Genomic DNA, 12,620 nt, shown 5'->3' with positions numbered 1-12,620 from the left:
AAACCCTAAACAAACTAGGCATTTAGAAACATATCTTGAAATAATGAGTCATCTATAGCATACCCATAGCCACCATTATACTAAATGAGCAAAATCTGGAAACATTCCCCTTGAAAACTGGAACAAGACAAGGATGCCCACTCTCACCATTCTGATTCAACATAGTACTGGAATTACTACCCAGAGAAATCAGGCAAAAGAAAGATATAAAAAGCATCCAATTAGGAAAGAAGAAGTCAAACTATCTCTCTTCATGACTGACACAATTTTATACCTACAAGACCCAAGAGACTTCAGCAAAAGGCTCCTAGAACGTATAAACAACTATAGTAAAATTTCAGGATACAAAATCAATGTACATAACATCCAGGCTAAGAGTCAAATCAAGGACACAATCTTCTTTACAATAGCCACAAAGAAAATGAAATACATAGGAACAGAGCTAACAAAGTAGGTGAAAGATCTCTACAAGGAGAACTATAAGCCACTGTTGAAAGAAATCAGAGATGAAGTGGACAAATGAAGAAAACATTTCATGTTCATGGATTGGATGAATCAATACCACTAAAATGGCCATACTACCCAGAGCAATTTATAGGTTCAATGCTATTTCTTTCAAACTACCAATGTCATTCTTCACAGAATGAGAAAGACACTATTCTAAAATTCATATGACTCCAAACAGAGCCCAAATAAGCAAAGCAATCCTAAGCAAAAGGAAACAACCTGGAGGCATCACAATACCCAACTTCAAACTATGCTATAAAGCTACAGTAACCAAAACAGCATCATAGTGATACAAAAACAGACACATAGACCAATGAAAGAGAGAAAAAAACCTCACAAAGCTCTACACCCACACCCATCCGATCTTCAATAAGACCTAAGAAAAACAAACAATAGGGTGTTGCAGGAACTCAGGGACCCCAAACAGAGGGAGGAACTGGCTGAAGCCATGGCAGAAGAATGTAAATTGTGAAGATTTCATGGACATTTATTAATTCCCCAAATTAACACTTTTAAAATTTGCTATGCCTGTCTTCACTGCAATCTCTGAATATAAATTGTGAAGATTTCATGGACACTTATCACTTCCCAATCAATATTCTTGTGATTCCCTATGCCTGTCTTTACTTTAATCTCTTAATCCCATCATCTTCGTAAGCTGTGGAGATGTGTTAACTTCACAAATTGTTTGTAGAGCATGTGTATTTGAACAATATAAAATCTGGGCACCTTGGAAAAAGAACAGGATAACAGCGATTTCAGGGAACAAGGGAGATAACCTTAAAGTCTGGCTGCCTGTGGGCCACACGGAACAAAGCCATATTTCTCTTCTTTCAAAAGCAAATAGGAGAAATATTGCTGAATTCTTTTTCTCAGCAAGGAACATCCCTGAGAAAGAGAATGCATTCCCAAGGGGAGGCCTCTGAAATAGCTGCTTTGGGAACATCTGTCTTTTATGGTTGCAGATAAGGGATGAAATAAGCCCTGGTCTCCTGTAGTGCTCACAGGCCTATTAGGATGAGGAAATTCTCATCTAATAAATTTTGGTCAAACTGGTTGTCTGCTCTCAAATCCTGTCTCCTGATAAGATGTCATCAGTGACAATGTGTGCCCAAAACTTCATTAGCAATTTTAATTTTGCCCCAGTCCTATGATCTCACCCTGCCTCCATTTGCCTTGTGGTATTTTATTACCTTGTGAAGCATGTGATCTCTGTGACCCACACCCTATTTGTGCACCCCCCTCTTTGAGAATCACTAATAAAAACTTGCTGGTTTTGCGGCTTGGGGGACATCAGGGAACCTACCAACATGTGATGTCTCCTGTGGACACCCAGCTTTAAAATGTCTCTCTTTTGTACTCTTTCCCTTTATTTCTGAGACCGCCTGACACTTAGAGAAATAGAAAAGAACCTATGTAAAATATCGGGGGCTGGATTCCCCTGATAGCTGGTGCCCATGTGGTCTTTCTTTTTTCCCAAGTACACGTGGGAACCCGATTCCCTTTGGTAGGTGCAGAGAAACATCATCGATTTGTTCCACAAATATGCGTGTTTGACTCCCTGACGACAAGTGAGTAGTCTCTGTATTGTCCAGTTTAACTATGGGTCACACGGAGTCTAAACATCATGCTTATCTCTGCTATATTAAACTCCTGTTAAAACAGGGCGGTGTTCGAGTGCCTATGCGAAATATGGTCACTCTATTTAGGGCAGTGAAAGAATACTGTCCTTGGTTTCCTGGAAAAGGAACCTTAGATGTAGAACTATGGGATCGTGTTGGTGCAACATTCTGGGAACTGGTCTCCACAGGGAATTATGTTCCCGTCACTGTTTGGGGTGATTGGGCCTTGGTACATCCTGATGTTATGCCATCCTGATAACATAACATTCCCATGACCCTCTACAGTTACCACAATTTTCTGAATCTGATCATCCTCCACCTCTTCTCCAACCTTCCTCTCCCACACAACCTTCGTTATCTGATCAGCCTCACCCTTCCTCTACTCCTTCCCCACCTGACGATGTTGAAAATTCAATGTCTAAGTCTGGTGACTTTGCATTATGGTCACCCCCTGATGATCTTATTTCTTTTCACAAAGATCCAGTACTTGTAGTTCCAGCAGCCCTGATTCACACAGCCCAGGACCATATATATGTTGATTCTTCTGTTTTCAAACCTCCGGAGTCACCTAATGGCTCGGTGACCAAACTACAATTTACTTATAATTCTTCAGGCGCTCCCCCACCCACTTCAGCCCCGCACCCTCCTGTCATTTCGGTTCCTAAACCAGTCACTTTGCCATCAACTCAGCCTGCTTCTCTGTACCTTTCTTCACACATGAACACCAGTAATCACCAGTATACTTCTGCTCCTTCTGCTCCCCCAATGCCCCTTCCTCACACTCTTATTCCAGTCTGACCTTCTCACCCTCAGTTTCCCTTATCTACACATGCTTTTTTTGTCACTTCTATGCTGACTCCATCTCAGATGCCTACTCTTGAAACTTCAATGCAATGCTTATTACACCAAAACAAAGAAACAAGTGGATTAGATACATGGACTTATCTGATTGCGCTAGACCCACCTAACTTCCAAGGGGTACAAATGCCTCATGTACCTCTTAATCTTACCTTTTTAAAAGAATTTAAGGATGTTTGTAGTTAGTATGGTCCTACTTCTCCTTATGTTAAAATGGTATTACAAACTTTTTGTATGGACATCACTTTACTTCCTTTAGATTGGGACCTTTTGGCAAAAGCTGTTCTGACCTCACCTCAGAATTTACAGTTTCGAACTTGGTGGTCAGAAGAGGCTTGTTTGCAGGCTCAGCTAAATCGGACTAATGGCATTCTAGTTACTCAGGCTCAGTTCACAGTCTCTTATAGTTTCTCTGATACTTATGCTCAATTAGGCTTTCATGCACTTACCACAAATCAAGTAACGAAGGTGTGTATGAGAGCTTAGGTTAAATTACGTGCCCCAGGCCAAGCTCCTGTTTCTTTTACTACTGTTAAATAAGGTCACTGATGTTTCTGTTATTTCCTCTAGTTTATGGCCTTCCTCCTGGCTTAAACATCCTGCTAACATGGCACTAGTAGGTGTTGGAAAAACCAATGATGTTTACGAGAGCACATTTATCTTGCCTTGCACTGGTCCTGATGGGCAAAGGCGTACAATTCAGCCTTATATCACTCCAATCCCCATTAATCTTTGGGGTAGAGATTTACTGGCACAATGGGGGCATGAAATTAATATTCCACATAACTCTTATAGTGCTTCCAGTCAGCATATTATGTAAAACATGGGGTTTGTTCCTGGGCTTGGCCTTGGTCCAAAGCATGAAGGCATTACTAAACCCCTCCCAATTACTATAAAATAAGAGAGTAATGGTTTAGGTTATCCTTTTTAGTGACAACCGCTGCCACATCTCCTGATCCTATCCCCTTACAATGGAAATCTGACACACCCATTTGGATTCAGCAGTGGCTGCTTTCTAAAGAAAAACTGGAGGCTTTAACTCAATTGGTTTCTGAACAGTTACAACTTGGAAATGTGGAACCTTCTCTTTCCCCCTGGAATTCTCCTGTGTTTCTAGTAAAAAAGAAATCAGGCAAGTGGTGGATGGTAACCGATTTAAAGGCCATTAACGCTGAAAATAAACCTATTGGGGCTGTCCAACCCGGCATGCCTGCCCCTGATTTAATACCTAAAAATTGGCCTCTCATAGTTATTAATCTTAAAGATTGTTTTTTCATATTGCTTTACATGAATCGGATTGTGAAAAATTTGCCTTTACTGTACCATCTCTCAATAATCAGGAGCCTGCAGCTTGTTATCAATGGAAAGTACTTCCTCAGGGAATGCCGAAGAGCCCTACAGTCTGCCAGCTTTATATTGGACAAGTGCGTTCACCGGTTCGAGCCCAATTTCCCCAGGTCTATATTCTTCATTATATTGATGATATTTTAATTGCTGCCCCCACTAATAAAGAATTAATTGACTGTTATCAAATTTTGAGCAGCCATGTTACAGAGGCTGGATTACACATCGCTCGGGATAAAATTCAACAGACCACTCCTGTTCTACACTTAGGAATGGTGGTGGATAAACATGTATTCAACCTCAAAAAGATCAAATTAGGAGAGATCCTTTGAAAACTTTAAACGACTTCCAAAAACTCTTGGGTAACGTTAATTATTTAAGACCTACTTTAGGCATTCCGACCTATGCGCTGTCTAACTTGTTTTCTGTGCTGCTGGGAGATCCCGATCTCTGCAGTCCCAGGACTTCGACCCCTGAGGCTTGACTAGAACTGGAATTCATAGAGGAAAAAATCCAGACTGGCCAGTTATCTAGAGTACAGTCATTTCAGCCTTTTCAGCTTCTGGTTTTCACTTCATTACACTCCCCTGCTGGACTAATAGTTCAACATAATGATTTAGTGGAGTGGTGTTTTCTTCCTCATTCTGTGTCAAAAACTTTGTCTGATTATCTGGACCAAATACCCCATCTTAATTGGACAGGCTCAGTGTAGAATACTTCAAATTTCCTGATTTGGTCCGAATTTAATTGTAATTCCTTTAAATCGGCTCGAAGTTCAAGCCGCCTTTCAACATTCTGTACTGTGACAAATTCACTTGGCTGATTTCATTGGTGTTATTGACAATCATTATCCAAAGAACAAATTGTTTGATTTTATAAAAATGACGTTTTGGGTGGTCCCTCAATTAATCAAAGATCAGCCCATTCCTGAGGCCATAACAGTGTTCACTGATGGCTCCAGTAATGGCAATGCTGGTTATGTAGGTCCTACAGACAAGCTTATTTCTACCTCTTATACCTCTGCTCAAAAGGTAGAATTAATTGCTCTGATTACTGTCTTACAGGATTTCCCCAAACCTTTAAATATTGTCTCTGATTCTACTTAATGTGGGAAAGAGGATATGCTTGTGTTTCACCAGGAGATCATCAAAAGAAAACCACAGAGAAAAGTCGTCCATGTCAGAGACTGCCCTCAGACATGGTGGGATCTGTGCCAACCCCTCAGAAGCAGGCACACCAAATCACAATGTGTCTCATTCAATCCTCCCTGATGGCAATGGAGACCCATCTAACTAATTCCACTTCTCCTGATTACCTTTCTTTTTCTCCTTACGCACCTAAAAATCTCACCATTTCTATCAGCCTGAAAATAACATCCCTCTGCTCTCTTCCTCCTTCACTACTCAATCTCACTTACAATGGGTTTTATTTAATGATTCTCTTCCTTATGCTTCCTGTCTCACCAGTTTCCTCTCAAACCGATTTATCTGCTACACAAAATTATTCTTGTTGGGCTTATGTGCCTTTTCCTCCACTTATTCAACCTCTCACCTGGATTGATGCTCCTGCAGAAATCTACACTAACAATAGTGTGTGGATGCCTGGAGCTACAGATGACCATTGCCCTGCTCAACTAGGAGAAGAAGGCACTGCATTTAATGTTACCATGGGTTATAAATACCCTCCTCTGTGCCTCGGATATGCACCTGGTTGTATCCATCTGGAAACTCAAGTCTGGGTTGCTTATCTTCCGGAGAGATCAGCTAGAGAGGAACTTGGACATTTGGTCTCTGGGTCTCCCTTTCTCCTTCAAAGCAAATGAAAGAGGGAGTAATGGGAGATACCCCATACTTTCAATGTAAACCTGCAGGAAAACCATGCCCTAAAAATTTTGAGGGTCCATCTAAAACTTTAATTTGGGAAGACTGTGTTAACTCACATGCAGTAATATTAAAAATGACTCATTGTTTAGTAATGGACTGGGCACCAAAGGGCTATTTAAAAAAACAATTGCTCCTCTGGTGGAAGGGAATGCCTGGAGGCTAGTTATTGTATTTCTTATCAGGAGAAGGAGAATAGTCATTCTACTTTGCAGAGGAGGTTCAGCTCATTCTTTCCTTTAAAATGAGAAGATAAAGGCATTACCCCCCTGCTGAGGCCTCGTATGATACTCCCCGTTCTGAGCCCAGAACACTCAGAACTTTGGAAATTGGCTATTGCCATGTCTGGACCGCGAGTATGGGAAGGGAAAACTATTCTGTCTGTTGTTCCTGCTACCGCCCCTGTCTCTTAGTATCAACGTAGATCCAGACATTCTGCTTTACTTACCTCCAACCTGACTGTTCACATACAGAGCTGTGTTAAGCTTCCTTACATGCTGCTAGTGGCAAATATCAAAATTTGGATGAACAATCAAACTGTCCAATGCATTAATTGTCATTTATATACTTGTATTAACTCCCATTTTGACTCCAGGGAAAGTGTAATGTAGGTTTGAGCTCAAAAAGGAATCTGGATTCTGGTAAGTTTGCCCAGATCTTGGGAATCCTCCCCCTCAATACATTTAATTAATGAAGTGTTACAGGAATTCTAAAAAGATCTAAGAGATTTGTTTTCACTTTAATTGCTGTGATCTTGGGTCTAATTATAGTCACTGCAATGGCCACCACTGCCGGAATGGCATTACATCAATCTATTCAAACAGCTCATTTTGTTAATAATTGGCAAGCCAATTCCACGCAAATGTGGAATTCTCAATAAGGCATTGATCAAAACTTAGCTAATCAAATTAATGATTTAAGGCAGTCTGTTATTTGACTTGGAGATCAGGTAGTGAGTCTTGAACATCACATGCAAATACAGTGTGATTGGAACACTTCAGATTTCTGTGTCACCCTGTATTCCTATAACAAGACTGATCATTCATGGGAAATGGTCAAAGGACACCTTCTGGGTAGGGAAGATAATTTATCATTGGACATAAGTAAATTAAAGAAACAAATTTTTGAAACTTCTCAAGCTCACTTACCCATTGTGCCTGGAGCTGAGGCGTTAGATCAGGTGGCAGAAAATCTTTATGGACTAAACCCCATGACTTGGATTAAGTCTATTGGGGGCTACATTGTAGTAAATTTTGGAATTATGTTTCTCTGTTTAATCAGCTTGTTTTTAGTGTGCCAGACAAGTAAAAGAATCCTGCATCAAAATTGAGAGAATGAGCAAACCTTCATTGCCATGGCACATTTATATAAAAGGAAAGGGAGAGATGTTGCGGGAAGTCAGGGACCCTGAATGGAGAGACCAGATGAACATAAATTGTGAAGATTTCATGGACATTTATTAGTTCCCCAAATTAATACTTTTATAATTTGTTATGCCTGTCTTTACTGCAATCTCTGAACATAAGTTGTGAAGATTTCATGGACACTAATCACTTCCCCAATCAATACTCTTGTGATTTCCTATGCCTGTCTTTACTTTAATCTTTTAATCCCATCATCTTTCTAAGCTGAGGATGAATGTCACTTCAGGATCCTGTGATGATTGCGTTAACTGCACAGATTGTTTGTAGATCATGTGTATTTGAACAATATGAAATCTAGGCACCTTGAAAAAGAACAGGATAACAGCGATTTTCAGGGAACAAAGGAGATAACCTTAAAGTTTGGCTGCCTGTGGACTGGGTGGAACAGAGCCATATTTCTCTTCTTTCAAAAGCAAATAGGAGAAATATCACTGAGTTCTTTTTCTCAGCAAGGAACATCCCTGAGAAAGGAATGTGTTCCTAAGGGGAGACCTCTGAAATGGCCGCTTTGGGAACATCTGTCTTTAATGGTTGCACATAAGGGATGAAATAAGCCTCAGTCTCCTGTATCCCTCGCAGGTCTATTAGGATGAGAAAATTCTCACCTAATAAATTTTGGTCAAACTGGTTGTCTGCTCTCAAACCCTGTCTCCTGATAAGATGTTATCAATGACAATGTGTGCCTGAAACTTCATTAGCAATTTTAATTTTGCCCCGGTCCTGTGATCTCACCCTTCCTCCATTTGCCTTGTGATATTTTATTACCTTGTGAAACATGTGATCTCTGTGACCCACACCCTATTCGTACACTCCCTCCTCGTTTGAAAATCACTAATAAAAACTTGCTGGTTTTGTGGCTTAGGGGGCATCATGGAACCTGCTGACATGTGATGTCTCCCCTGGACACCCAGCTTTAAAATTTCTCTTTTGCACTCTTTTGTTTTATTTCTCAGACCAGCTGACACTTAGGGAAATAGAAAAAAACCCACATGAAATATCGGTGGCTGGTTTCCCCTGACAATAGGGAAAGAACACCGTATTCTATAAATGGCACTGAGATAACTGGCTAGCCATATGCAGATTGAAACTGGATCCCTACCTTTCACCATATACAGAAATTAACTAAAGATGAATGTCAAATTTAGATGTAAGATCACAAACGATATAAATCCTAGAAGAAAACCTAGGTAGTATCTTTCCTGACATTGGCCTTGGGAAAGAATTTTTGGCTAAATCCCCAAAGGCAATTGCAACAACACCAAAAATTTACAAGTGGGACTTAATTAAACTAAAGAGCCTCTGCACAGCAAAACTATTAACAAAATAAACAACCTATAGAATGCAAGAAAATATTTACAAACTTCATATCTGACCAGGCTTAATATCCAGAATCTATAAGGATCTTAAACAAATCAAGAAGCAAAAAACAATCTTATTAAAAATGGGGCCAGGTGCAGTGGCTCATGCCTGTAATCCCAGCACTTAGGGAGACTGAGGCAAGTGGATCACAAGGTCAGGAGTCTAAGACCAGCTTGGCCAATATGGTAAAACACTGTCTCTACTAAAAATACAAAAATTAACTGGGCTTGGTGGTGGGCATCTGTAGTCCCAGCTACTTGGGAGACTGAGACAGGAGAATTACTCGAACCTGGGAAGCGGAGGTTGCAGTGAGCCAAAATTGCACCACTGCACCCCAGCCTGGGTGACAGAGCAAAACTCCATCTCAAAAAACAAACTAACCAAACCAAACAAAATGAAACAAAAAATGGACAAAGGACATGAACAGACACTTCTCAAAAGAAGACGTACAAGAAGCCAAGAAACATGAAAAAATGCCCAACATGACTAATCACCAGAGAAGTGTAAATCAAAACCACAATGAAATACCATCTCATGCCAGTGACATGGTTAATCTTAGAAAGTCAAAAACCAACAGTTGCTGGATATGCTACAGAGAAAAGACAATGCTTACACAGTGTTGTTGGGAATGTACATTAGTCTAGCCACTGTAAAAAGCAGTGCAAAGATGTCTCAAACAATTTAGAAATACCATTAGACTGAGCAATCCCATTACTGGGTATGTACTCGAAGGAAAATAAATCATTATACCCCAAAAATACATGCACTTATATTTTCATGGTAGTGCTGTTTACAATAGCAAAGATGTGGAATCAACCTAGGTGCCAATTAATGTTGGATTGGATAAAGAAAATGTGATACATATACACCATGAAATACTACACAGTCATGAAATATAAATTGTGTCGTTTTTCAGCAACATTGATCCAGTTAGAGGCCATTTTAAACAAACTAATACAGGAACAGAAAACCAAATACCACATGTTCTCACTTATAAGTGGGAGCTAACCATTGAGCACACATGGACATAAACATGGGAATAAGACACTGATGACTCTTGGGGAGAGAGGGAGGTACAGGTCTGTGGGTTGAAAAATTATCTATTGGGTACTATGCTCACTACATGGGTTTTGGGATCTGCATCCCAAACCTGAACATCATACAATATACCCATGTAACAAACCTGAACTTGAACACCCATATCTAAAATAAATTTCAAAATAAAAGAGAAAGTGTGGTACATATGCACACTAGAATATGATCCAGCCACAGAAAACAATGAGATCCTGCCATTTGCAACAACGTGGATGGAAGTGGATGGAAGTGGAGGACACTATGTTAAGTGAAATAAGCCAGGCACACAAAGGTAATCTTTGTATGTTATCACTCATATATGGAAGCTAAAAATTAAAACAATTGAACTCATGGAGATAGAGAGTAGAATGATGATTACCAGAAGCAGGAAAGGATAATGAGCTGAAGTGGAGAGAAGTAGGAATGGTTAATGGATGTATTCATCTGTTGTCACATTGCTATAAGTTCCCAGTAAGTTCCTCATTTCCATCTGAGACTTCATCAGACTGGCCATCTCTGTCCATATCGCTATCAGCAGTTTGGTCACAACTATTCAACAAGTTTCTAGGAAGTTCCAAACTTTTCTTCATCTTCCTGTCTTCTTCTGAGCCCTCCACACTCTTCCAATCTCTGCCTGTTACCAAGTTCCAAAGTCAATTCCATATTTTCAAATATCTTTATAACAATACCCTGTCCTCAGTACCAATTTTCTATATTAGTCTATTCTTGCATTGCTATAAAGAAATGCAAGGTTTAATTGTTTCATGCTTCATGTTTCCTCAGGCTGTGCAGAAATCATGATGGCTTCTGGGGAGGCCTCAGGAAATTTTCAATCATGGTGGAAGGCAAAGAAGTAGCATGCATGTCTTATGTGGCTGGAGAAGGAGGAAGAGTCAAGAGCAGGGAGGCGCTATACACTTTTAATCTATCAGATCTTGTGAAAGCTCTATCATGAGAATAGTGCTAGGGGAATGGTGGTAAACCCTTAGAAACTGCCCCCATAATCCAATTACCTCCCTCCAGGCTCCACCTCCAGCATTGGGAATTACATTTAAACAAGAGATTTGGGTGGGGACACAGATTCAAACAATACCAATGGCTATAAATAAAATAGAAAAGTAAGATCTAGTATTTAATAATACAATAGGGTGACTATAGTCAACAATAATTTATTGTATCTTTAAAAATAACTAGAAGAGTGTAATTGGAATGATTGTAACACAAATAATAAATGCTGGAGGTGATGGGTATCCCATTTATCCTGATGTTATTATGCACTGCATGCCTGTAACAAAATATCTCCTGTGCCCATAAATATATACACTTACTATGCAGCATAAAAATAAAAAAAGAAACAAAAATATGCATCATTTTTCCAGGATATAAAAAATGTTGCATAATTTTCAACTTAATTCATGAGGCAAGTATAACCAATAACAGAACCTGATGAGGACATTACAAGTAAGAAAAAACATTGACCAATCTTTTTCATAATATGAAGTGAAAAATCCAAAAGACGATACTGAGGAGGTAAATCTAGAAATAGGTTTTAAAAACATGTTTAAAAATGTAATTTTATTTTCTATTGCTGTCCATAATGATGTGGATTAGTCTCACAAATATATTGTTGAGAAAAGGAGGACATAAAACTAAATAATACATACTGCGTAGTTTGTGTATGATATAAACACAGAGAAAACCAATCAATGGATTTTAATGTCAGATTTTTTTAACCACTATGAAGAAGTAGAAAATAATGATTGAAAGAAATCCCAAAGGGACTTCTAGAAATATGGTAAATTTCATTACTGGCCTGGGGTAGTGGTTACATACCATAAATGTGAACAATGCTATGCTATATTATACTTAAAATACTTTTTAAATTAAATGAATATAAGTATTGTGTGCCTAAAAAACCTGGCAAGCATTTACTTCTATTGAAGAGAAAGTGAGTCAAATGTTATATGACAGTGTGGCAGAGGTAGTGCATTAAGACAAATGTTTTTTGAGGAAAAAAGACAGTTCAGGAATATATTGAAGTGATGGATTTAAATAAGTCGTTCTTAAGATGATGTTCTAGTGTCCCCCCAAAAAATGTTCCTTAGGCTGTTGGAGATTGGCACCAAAATAAAAACTTAAACATGCTTTTTATAGGTGGCATATAAAAAAGTATATAAATAAAAGTTGAGAAAGTATACTTTTGAGTCCCTCCTCTAGGGCAGAAAGGGAAAGCAAGTCAGCAAAGGAACCATTTCTTAAAATCAAATTGAAAGTAAAACAACTATAATTTATTACTCTCTCTTTTTTTTCTTTTTTTGAGACGGAGTCTCGCTGTGTCTCCCAGGCTGGAGTGAGGGGCGCGATCTCAGCTCACTGCAAGCTCCCCCCCCTGGGTTCCCGCCATTCTCCTGCCTCAGCCTCCCGAGTAGCTGGGACCACAGGCGCCACCACCACGCCCCGCTAGTTTTTTGTATTTTTTAGTAGAGACGGGGTTTCATCGTGTTAGCCAGGATGGTCTCGATCTCCTGACCTCGTAATCCGCCCATCTCGGC

This window comes from Papio anubis, chromosome 2 (genome assembly GCF_008728515.1).
Source record: "Papio anubis isolate 15944 chromosome 2, Panubis1.0, whole genome shotgun sequence".
Taxonomy (NCBI): domain Eukaryota; kingdom Metazoa; phylum Chordata; class Mammalia; order Primates; family Cercopithecidae; genus Papio; species Papio anubis.
Note: the sequence above shows the minus strand (reverse complement) of the source record.